The sequence below is a fragment of the Ammospiza nelsoni genome, chromosome 3 (assembly GCF_027579445.1).
Source record: "Ammospiza nelsoni isolate bAmmNel1 chromosome 3, bAmmNel1.pri, whole genome shotgun sequence".
In the NCBI taxonomy this organism is placed as follows: Eukaryota; Metazoa; Chordata; class Aves; order Passeriformes; family Passerellidae; genus Ammospiza; species Ammospiza nelsoni.
Window position 1 is genome coordinate 87354014 of NC_080635.1, and position 12149 is coordinate 87366162.

Consider the following 12149-nt stretch of genomic DNA (forward strand, 5'->3'; position numbering starts at 1 on the left):
TTTTTTTTTTAAAAAAGGCTTTTAGTAATTAAAGAAAAAAATATCCAGTGTATAACACTATCAACTCAGTGCGACTGGTCAGTAGAGGCAAAAAAATAATAAGGCCATAACAACTCTTTCAAGGCTACAGCTTGCCAGTGCTTCCTTCTGACACAGCAATTGTCAATTAAAAGCAGCTAGATTATATGAAGTTGGTTTATCCCTTTTCCTTTGAAAATACATATTTTCCTTTGAAAATATATATTTTATCCCAGTGAAGCAAAGAACTTTGCATACTCTTCTTTCTTCCTTTGAATTCACAGATTCGTCAAAATGAAGGAAATAAAATGCATCAGAAAGAGAGGAAAGCAATGCAAGTCCTATACCAGATTTGAAATATGTAGAAGGTAGTGTTGAAAAAGTTATTTTACAGAGAGTAAGACCTTCTATTTTAAAATTCTGAGCTAAGGGTGGATTTAGTATCCTTGAAAAAAAGACTATTCTTCATAAATGCAAACTCATTCTGCAAAAGGGGACCATTGAGGACAGGTTGGATTTTATTTTTCTACTTTTCTAAGATAAAGTAAAACAAATTGAGGCTGTAGGTAAACATCACTGTTACAGTTGCTTAGCAACAGCTGGTAGAATTAGAGAGCATTGTACAGCTCAGGTAGATAAAAGGAAAGTGCTTATTTCATTGTTTGTGAAATACTCAAACAATAAAAGGAACGCTCTTCTGAGCTTCACTGGAACAAGAGCAACACAACTGTAGGCAAACTACTCTGAAGATTTCTTTACCCCTCTTCTTCCAGACTCCTAGAACATACAGGATAATTGTCTGTACCAAATCTGATCACTTCAGCATTGTCACCTTGATTTCATTTTTTATTGATGCCTTTTATTGATGCCACTTTCCCAGACCACTTCACTGACAGCCTTGCTCACATGTCAGAATCTTACAGCAGCTTTTCTTTTTGTAATCTTTGTCACAGGATGCCTACACCATGAGGCTGAAAAGTGTACCAAGTGTACTTCAAGCAGTTTGGTTTTAAACTACTACTAAAGAACTTATTGTCAAAAGACCCAGTTCTGAAGACTAGGAATAATCCATTTGTCTCATTGTAACTGCTCCATGAACATCATCTACATTAACTACTTCCCCTTCCCTGAAAGTTATTACTTTGTGCACCACTTCTGTTATCCAGAAGGCTTTCCAGCATTTTTTCCATTGTCCACATATAACCAGTCTTGAAAAGGTTTCATATTTGTTCACCCCTGTCACTTAAATTCATTCTTTCTTTGCATTTAAAACAGAGTGAAGTCAGCTGACATCAACTGAGGAGGACAAATACTATCTTCCAAATTAAATGCCTAAATCATAATGAGGAAAAAGAATGAGTGACAATAAATTTTTCAATAGTCAAGTCATTAGAGAAGTTTCGTTTTCAAAGACAGAAGAGTTATTTTTAGAATTTAATTTGGAAAGATCAGATCACATTACATTAGCGTTTAATGTTAAAACCATAACTTTGTTAATAAAAGCTCATTTTGCAGGAAGAATTTTATCCATAATGTTAATTATATTTTAAAAAATATAATTATATTTTATGGATCTATTGCAAGAAACCAGGAAACATTCTTCTGGATAGGTGCATTATTTCTCTGCAAATAATTGTGCTCTTAATTTAGATGTGAATTTTATACACAGCAGAATATTTGCACTATGCAATGCATATGCAAGAAAAATGAATAAAAAATTAACATTGTAGCAGTATTGAAGCACTAGCAAAGTTAAATATAATCAAAACATAGGTAAAGAGACAACACATGCTGGCAAAAATCAGAAAATTACACACACAAAACATATACAATCTATGACTTTCATTAACATCACCAAAGGTGGAACGATGCAGCCTACATACAGTCCCTCGAAATTATAAAATCAAAGTACAGCTGTGTGAGACACTCATGAATGGAACTGAAATGATGCTTTCTAATAATCTTCATCACCGGAAATTTAGTACCTTATGTTTTGTATCGTACATATATGGTTACACAGTATTAAAGTAATTTCTTATTTTAGTGGGGCACTGGGATAGCATGAAGGGTGGTGCAGCTGCTGTGCCTCAGTCACAATGTCAGGAGCTAAGGTTAATGCACAGCTATTTCAGACTGGAGTAGTTCACCACCATCTTGCAGCATCAATAACACTCACAACTGAATGAGTAACTACAGGTCTGATTCAGCATTGTTCCAATGCTTTGGCCTGATCTACATTAACTCAAAATGGTGCCAAAATGCTGCTAGTGTGATTTGGTGCCCCCAGCTCATACTGGAGTAAAATGAGGAAGGAATAAGATATCTTTCTGCTTCATCACAATATCTAGTTTTACTTCTCCCATATGAAAAAGTATAGCTTCAGTGTTAGGTTTTCCACTGTGTAAGTCTCAAGAAATTATTTATATTTGTAAATAATAGCAATTAATGTTGTGAACTGTAAGAAAAATGTAATCAGCATTACCTTTAAGGTACAGCTGATTAGAATAATATATTAAAAATAGTGTATGTATAGTATGTCTATTTAATCATTAAACACCATCAGCCCATGCAAATGATTCAAATATGCTACAGAAATAAAAGAACTATCTCAAATAACTTAAGAGACTTAGATGATAGTACAAACTGAAACTATAAAGATTCAAGAATATGTTTATTACATAATTAAATTACTTCACCTAACAGAGCAACACTCCAATGATATCATACAAAAGTTTTTCATGCAATTATGATGGATGCTGGTTTTAAATACCAAATTGAAAAAATCACACAAATATTCAATTATTGATTAGAGATAAATGATATGAAATTGAAGAAACTGAACTTATTTCAGGCTTTTCATGCAGCCTGTGCCCCCACATAATGTGTCTACATCACAACACTCAGGGAACATTTCAGGGACTAGTCCTGAACTCAATTTCTCAAAGGGATTTCAAATCCTTGATTAAGGCATAATTGAAATACACAGAAGAAATCTACTCTTTGTAAGAATATTACAAGCAAAACCTTATTATGTTCATTTTATGTGAAATAATGTACAAAAGAAAAAATCTGTCTGCATCACTGACTCATCCTCAGGAACCCGTGTGACTGACAGGAAATGCAGAGCCAGAAGCAGCACAGCAAGTGGATGATATTCATGTTGGCACTGCTAAAGCTGGTCGTGCCAGGGTTCATGAAATGTGGGCTGATCTGCCATGTCAGGGCTGTGTCTGTGGTGCAGGACTGCTCTCAGACCTGTGAGTTATTCTAATGTCCATAGGCACTGCTTCCACAAAATGATAGGGAAATTCTCTAGAATATTTTTAATTTACCACTCACACAAGATACTTTTATGGTTCCGCACATATTCTAATGCCAACAATTTTCTAGACAACGTTCAAATACAACATTGTGTGTTCTTTCTCTAGGCCTAAAATTATTTGCTTTGATGTTTGTGATAATCAAGTGACTTTAAAGAAAATAGTTGAGGAATGGGGGTGATGAGGGGTGGAAGGCATTGGTCCTGAGATCCCAGCCTTTCTGGGAGTTTATCTGACTATGGAAGTGTCCAGGGGTGTTATCACATACCCACTGAAGTCAATGCCAAGGAATCCCCAGACTCCAGTGGCAGAAGAATCTACTTTGTAAATACAGACTCTAATAATTTGCATATCTGTCTTGCTTCTAGGAGAAGAAAATTCAAATGGGAAGATATTGGAATGGCTCAACAAAAGTGCACACGACTTTGGGAGGCTGCACATGGCCTTCAACAACAGCAGGATGAGAATCTAAAATATTGGCTTTCACTTATGTTACATCAGACTGCATTATGTCATGCTGTCTCACATCTCACCTGACAGGCACATTTCTGTTACATAACATAAGACAGAGAAAACAGCAGTGATTTGAAAACATGTTTATGTTAACTGAGGTGAATAGTCAATTAGCAGATAACATAAAACAAGCTCTAATTAGTTAGAAGATTCTTGTCCATAAGAACAAAAAGCATTATCAATTCCACTATTTTTATACAAGTAAATTTACATTATGAATTCAAGAAGCACTGTAATAGGTATTAAACTACAGTTGTATGATTAACTCTTGAAAGTCTGAAAGTGGTCACTTCTGCCATGCCCTTAGCCCACCTGACTCCCAGTTCACCCTTCTATCTACAACTTTCCTTATTCAGGGAGGAGCGTGATCATGCGTATGTGAAAACACTGAACATATGGATCCTGTGGTAGAAATTCTAAAATTAAATTGTCCACAATGGCTTGCAGGACAGACAGCAAAGTGTTGTGTGATGATTCAGCTATATTATTGACTATTTAAATTAATAATTTGCTTTAGCTGCAAACATAACATCTTTCCGTCATGGCAACCTATACCTGAAGTTGTGTAAGTCAAGGTATAGTCGTGAGCTGCAATCATCCAGTTCATACAAACAATGTTCTTACAATTTCACAGAAAAAATCTGAAGCATTAATGTATTTTGAAAACAAATTTACGATTCACAGCATTGTATAGTTTATAACCAAAATCTGGTCATAAAATACCACATCTATTATATATAAAATTATTCCAAATTAAGCAAATAGTGTTTGTGATCCCTGTCATTTGACATAACAAGTGTTTTCCCATGCTTACATTTATGAAGTGTTTATTCTGTAGGCTATGAAAACAAGTAGAGCCAGCAAACAGAGCATCAAAGGTCATATATAAAAGTGTTACCACATAGAATTACAGTACTTGAAGAACGAGACACACCCACCCACATTTCCCTCAATTTGGGCTATTAATAAAAAAAAAATCTTCAACAAACAGGTTTATTATTAAATATCTTTGACTTATCTCAGTTATTTATCTTCTGCCCTCTTTTAGCCAACTATCTTTGTGTCACACTCTGCAGATTTTCAGTTGATACAAGCTGGCATGTCTTCACCAGCTACATCACATCGGATCAGCTGTAACACCAGTTGAATTTGTAACTCATACAATGATTTTATCTCCTTCATTCCTTTCTTCCTGCCTTCCTTCCATTTTCAAATGTGTTTTTGGCAATGACATTTTATTATTTACTCTCTAATCTGATCTTCTTAATGATACTCTACCAATTACTTTGCTACTTCTATGCTTCTGAGACAAACCCCTGTATAAATGAGGAGTAATCAAAGCAAGTGCAAGGAAGAGGTCTGTTTATTGCATTTGTTAAGTCTTTTTCCAGATTATTTGTCTGTTTAGTTGCATGATGGATTGAATAGATGCTGAATTTAGCTGTATTTTCACTTGCTTTTGCTATGTGAAGAGCTGCATGGAGACTGTGATACTGAGAGATTCCATTTTGGCACAAGCACAGTAATGCTGTGCCAAGGCCATCTGAATTTTGCACACATAGCAATGGGTTCCAAGCTACCTATTAGAACTCAGGAGAACCATGATGAAGGAGCTGGACTGTTGGAGTAATTTGTTCATAAAACCATAAGAGTCAAAAGACAGCAGAATACTAAAAATTATTAGAGGGAAAATAAGAACTTGCATTAAACCATGCTTAGTTTACTGCCTAATCTGCAAGATGTACAAAAGTTCAAGCCCACTATCTTATCAGAAAAGGTGTAAACAGGAACTAAAAGGATGATTAAAAGCAGAAAATAGGTTCTGCACAGGGAGCCTAAATAGACTGATTTTTTAGTCTGCAAAAATGACTGCTGAGAGCAAAGGTGGGAGACGTTTATGGCATGACAGGGTAAGAAAATTTTTTTCTGTCCTGTTTTTAATTTCTGTTTTCACTCCTCAAAATACTCCTTCTGTTAAGTTCAAACGAAAAGGAGATATATTTTTCACCTAGTGTATAAATAAACAGTGGAACTCATTTCAACAAGAAAGCAGTTAGACTAGCAAAAGGGAAATTAGCAAAAGCAAAAAAAAAAAAAAAGAATGGAAGATACATTAAGATCATTTTAAAAGGAAATGTAAACCTCTAGCTTAGCAAGTCTCTCAGACACACAGACCTAGAAGTATCTTTGAAAATATGCTTAAATTCTTAGTTTTTCTAGACTTCTGCTATTAGTCAGTGATATATAAAATGCACCAGACTCTGGATTTTGGTCCACTCTACCAAGTGGGAGGTATCACTGAGGAGGGATAGACCTCCAAGCATCAAAGGTCATCCATGCCAGATTCTGAACACCCAATAACAGGTTTAATGTTTTGACACTTTGGTTCTCTCTTTCATTGAAAGGCTCTAACAAGCTGCACATTATTAAGGAGAATATTTGCCATTCTTACCCTTTACTTTTATTGTCTTCATGGAAAATATTTACATAGCTATCTACAGTGGTTCCCTTTTCTTTGTAAAATCTTTGCCTTTTTTTTTTTTTCAAAATGAAAAGAAGCATTATTAATAGCCAGGCTGATCAATAGTTATAGTACCTGATCAATATTAATAACAATAGTAGCTATTACTGAATTCTTGAACCACATATTTATAGCAAAGAGGATTTTCCAATTTCTCATTAAGCATTTGTACTATGTGAGCTTTGGCAGGCCTAATATTTATGTAAAAATTTTTATTATTGTTTGTCTCAGTAGGAAGCAACTGAAAGGAATACACATGGATTAGACTGCCACCATGAGACTGCACTGAGCAATAATTCATGAGGAAACAATAGTTTGTAAGAATATAACTGTTTGGTCCTTGATTTTTACAGATCCTGTTCACTAAATATCATCTATTAATCATCTGCCTAATTTGTACTGAATCTTCCAAATATGCCATCTTGATGCATTTACAGACACTGTAAGTTGTACAACGACCTGGGAAACTTCTTTTGGGATGTTGACATTCTCATGAGAATGATATAATTTCTTTGCTGGACTAGCCGGACTATCAGCAAGTTACAAAAGGCCACAAAAAATTTTAAACACAGTAATTTTTCTGAAAGTCTTTCCCCACAAAGACAAAAGTTTTGTGAATAATGAAGAAAAGAACCACACATTCTTCTCGTAAAAGAAGTAAATTTTTGGTACTACAGGTCAGGTCTTCAATCAGCCAGTTAAGAAAGTTATGAAATAATTAGACAATAGGTAATTTCACAGTGGGAAAATGTGTCTGGAACCTTGAAATACTGGGTTTGCACGGTGGGAAGATACTCCTTGAACCAAAAACTTCCATGAGACCGCTGTTTCCACATATAGCCTTCTTGAAAATATTTACCTTTCAAAACCAGTAGTGACTGAAATGATTGACAAAGTATTTGGACAAAACTGGTTTTGATCCTTAGCAGACACATTTTCCTGAAGCTGTACACAAGATGTGTGCTCAGAACTGTGAAACCCATGTATGCCCAAAGTAGAGACAGGAGCTCACCTCTCACAAAGATAAAAATATTTGCACAGAGCAGTAAACAAGAGAGATGGTTGCAATTAACAAAACTGGGTGAATCAGCAAATTAAGCAGGCAGATGATGGTGATACATTCCTGCAGATTTAGCTTATATATAAGAGCTGATAATCTGTTTAATTTGTAACAAAGCTGTTTTCGTTTCAGACTGAAAATAAAGAAAGATTTTTAAGTGCAAGGTTTTGAGTTTTTTCATTTGGAGTATTTTTTAATATTTCAAGCGAGAAGATCTTGATTTCCTCTCCAGGATGACAGTTCTATGTTCTTACTAACCTGACTGGTGAATTTTTCTGCTAGCATAAAGGTGTTTTTTGATTCTATTTAGCACTTAAACCAGTTGCAAATAAAAGCTTTTTTCAATGAAATTCTATTCATACAAATATTTTGATTTGAGATCATACAGTATTCATCAAGAATAAATGCAGTGATGACATTTTTGTATTGCCCTTACTGCTGGTGCTCATTAATTTTTTGAATTGCATCATTTCTTAGAAGAGTGGCATGACATGTTTTAAGGCTATTTTCTCCCAATTCCTCAACAAATATTAAAATTTATTATTTCTCTTGGGTATTCTAATATAACAGCTATTTCTTTTTCTATATCTATTTCAGAAAAAAGCTGCATGCTTCCAGTTTCTTTGGACTGGAGAGATGAATGGTACCACAGAGAGGAAGAGGGGCTGTTTTACCAAAAACCACCATAGTGTGCATGGTGGTTTTTACACACATACACACACACACACACTCTCTCTCTCACACACACTCACACCCTCCAGTCACAGAATGGGAAAAATTAGGAAATGCTGAACTAGAATAAGTGGGACAAAGAACTAGATCCATATGCAAAGGCTGTGACAGAGAAAGGCAAAAGATTTGTTTTAGGTTTTGGGGGCTTTGTTCTCAAAAGTCTGAGAAAAAACCATAAATATATGCCTAAATCCCATTAAGAAAAACAACAACAAAAATATATAAACATAGATGGTGCTTCCATACTTTTTAAATTTTCTCCTTCACATCCAGTCTCCTTCCATTCCTTAACCATTTCTCTTTCTTTGTAAACATTCTCCAGTACAATGTCATTTTTGTTCTCTCCTAAAAAAAACCATGTTTCTTCTTTTTCATACAAATAAGCTGCTTTAAAAATAGCAGGTAATCAAAAATAAAATCTAGAACTTTTAGTTAGGTCATTGCAATTTTACTGCTTCACTTTTCCCTAATTCTAATATTTACTATGATAGAAAATTTATGAAAGTAGATTAATTACATTTATCCTTTAAAGAGGGATTGATATTTCCCCACAAAGAGAAATCTGCCAGGAATGTATCATTCACTAAATGTTATGGAAAATTATGCAAAAAATTCTACTTCCCCTATAGAGTTTAGGCGACTGCCTCAAAAACTACATGAAGTCTAGCTGACCAAAGCTGCTCAATTATGCAGACCTCATACTTTTCAAAATCTTATGCTAGAGGAAACCTATGGGGCAATGAACCCTGTGACAATTAAACACAAGTTTGAGTTCACAGAATGGTTTGGGTCAGAAAGGCCACTTAGTCCACCCCTCCTTCATAGACAGGGACACCCTCTATTTGTTTGCTCAAAATGCCATCAAATCTTGAATACTTCTGGTGATGGGGCAGCCATGGGAAACCAGACAGCTTGCCTTGGAAACCTGTTCTACTGCCTCACCACTCTCATCATAAAAAATTTCTTCCATTACATCCACCATCTTTCAACTCAAAACCATTGGCCCTTTGCCTGTCACTACAGGCTCTGGGGAAAAGTCTTTCTCCTTTTAATAAGTCCACTTCAAGGAGGCTTAAAGCCACAATAAGTTCTGTCCAGAGCCTTCTCCAGGCTGAATAACCACAACCATTCTCAGCCTGTCTCCATAGGAGAGGTGCTCCAGCCCTGCAATAATTTCTGTGGCCCTTCTCTGGACCTGCTCCACCAGGTCTGTGTTGTACCCTGGTGCTGGATGCAGCACTCGGGGGATGTCACAGGAGCAGTGTCACCTTCCTCAACCCACTGCTCACTGCTCTTTTGCTGCAGCCCAGGACATGGTTGATTTTCCATGCTGCAAGTGCACATTGCCAACTCATGTCCAATTTGGCACCCACCAGTTCCTGAGTCCTTCTTCTTAGGGCTGCTCTTTCATCACACAGTTGGAAGACCTGGATTCAAGCCTACTTCCTAAACAATTTCTGAATTTTAACTAATGACTCTCCAAGACAGAAGGCAGAATATTTGAGATCCAGGATGAAATCTAGGCCTTTTTCCCACTAGCAAGGTTTCAGTTGAAGAAACCTGGAAACGAAATCGGGAATTTAAAAAATGTAAAATGTTTAGAATGCCTCAGCCAGTATTGTAAGATAAAGTGCCTGTATTCCAAGGGAGAAAAGTGTGGTACTCAGCTGTCTAACATTTCTACTTACAAAGGATTTCCTAGAGCTACCCTTCATGTCTATAATGTATATTCAGATCAACATAAATTAGGTCCACATGGTTTGCATAAACTTTGTTAAGTCTTTGATGAGGTATTTTTTACACGACACTTAGAAAATTCAGCCTCACTTTTATTCATAGCTGCCTAGACAAGAAGCTCTAGAAATAAACCCCAAATATATATTACTCGTTAGCAAATTTTACTGTCAACATTTTCCTTTTTTTTTTTTTTTACTTATCATCCATACCCTAGAGACTAAACAATGCCAGGTTTTTGCTTTTTATTTGCTTTTGTTTGGTTTTCTAATGAAAATAGAACATGTACAAATATGCAGTATGAAGATATAAAAAGTCTCATTTTAAACTTAACAACCCTGTTGTATTCCACAAAATTCAAACTCTGTCATGAGCAATGTTTTCCCTTTATCATGTATCATTTAATCTGCAACCACAATTTGCTCATCATCTGCAACATATTCTAAATATATTGCTTCAAATTACTTCAATCCTATTCCATCTGCAATTTATACAGCTATCAGGCCAACTGACCCCATCCTACAAAAATTTAAGGCCTTCCTCAATGTAGATAATTTCTACATGTTTTCTTTTTCCCATTATTGGTCTGGAGAACTTTCTTCCAACTTCACCGAGTGGTGGTGATTTACAAACACATAACTGACACAAACTTGAGTCTTCCTCTGAACTAAGTAGCACAGTTTTCTGGAAGTCTTATAAATGTCAGATTATGCTTATATGTAAAATCATTGTGGACCAAACTACTCTCACTTAACTTTAACCACCCAAAATTAGTCACGTAATCTCAAGTAGTCATCAATCTCCCACTTTAGAGATAGACGAGAATTTTAGAAGCATGAATCATTCAATTTTGTCTTAGATATAAACTTAAGAAAGATATGAATCACCTATAAATGCCATTCTCCATTGTCTTTTTAACAAACTGAGATCAGACTAGATGTCTAACTCTTATGTGGTTACCTGACAAGATGCTAAATACCACCTCACCTTTCCAACTTAGCAATATTAACATTTAACTATGCATCAAAGTTAGAAAAGACAATTCATTCCAGTCCTCCCTCTAGGAAACCTCTTGTGCTCAATTTGAGCATGGAATTGACCCATTATTGCTGAAAAACCTTTAAGTACTTCTGTGGGCTCTGTGACATTTATGCAATGATTTAATTTTATCTAATATATACACCCTGACAACAATTTTCTATAGATCATTTTCTCACCAGAAATTATAAGCATTCTATCAAAAGGAATTAACACCAAAAGATTAGTATTATTTATCTAAATTACAGAGACAAAATTGATTGCTAAGTACATTAAAATTGAAAGGGAAATCCTTAGAAATCTTTATTTGCTGGGAAACCAGCAGTAATATGCTTAATTTAAAGCAAAAGAAATATGTTTAATTCAAACTTTATAATTTTAAATCTCCTTCATGTAAGTAAATATAAAACACATTTATGAGATCTCCCTCTAGAAACGTGTATAATTAAGTAGATATTCATTAATGCTGAGAAAGAATAAAAATATTATTTGCTCTTACATTAATGTTAGTCTAATTTACTAAGCAGAGACTTCTCCTTTGATGGGAGAAGTTGAAAATCTGTATTAATTGTATTTTAAAGTACTGGGGTTTTCCTAGTCTATAATCTTTAAAAAAAGAAAGAGCTTTACCTCTTGGCTTTAACCCTGTGAAGGCATACCACAGCTGCAGCAACTGAGCTTTCTGAGCAACTTTTTAAATACAAGCAGTAGAAAAATTGCTAAAAATGTATGCATTTCTACATATAATGTGTGTATATATATATATATATATAGTGTATATACATGTGCGTATGTATACATATACATCACACACATGAATATTCAGGACTATGCTGGAAACAAAAACTGCATTTATAAAATGGCTTTCCCATGTAAAAGACTTCTATGTATAAGAGCCTCTAAAAGAGGCTTTTCATAATGGAAACTATTTCAAATCTTCTCTTTTGATTTGTAGGAATACTTTGTAATTGACTTCAAAAATAAATTGCTTATTAAATTATATTGTCAGTACCATATACTACAGTTAGGCATTAAGATCACTTCTGTCAAAGCATTTTTATTTTGACAGTATGAGAAATGTATCAATTTCAACAGCTGAGAAAAAAAGGATCAGCAAAAATCAAAATTTCTGACAGCCCAGGAATAAACAGAAGAGAAACAACTTAGCAATTTTTTCTTTCCATAAAAATGAAACTAAATAAAACTAAACAGG

General features: G+C 34.9%; 1 protein-coding gene across 1 annotated transcript in view; it reads right to left on the reverse strand.

The window, feature by feature from the left end:
• The window catches only part of CSMD1 (CUB and Sushi multiple domains 1), a 1067119-nt gene that overhangs the window by 860638 nt on the left and 194332 nt on the right, over positions 1–12149 (reverse strand). The gene's annotated exons all lie outside the window — the stretch shown is intronic.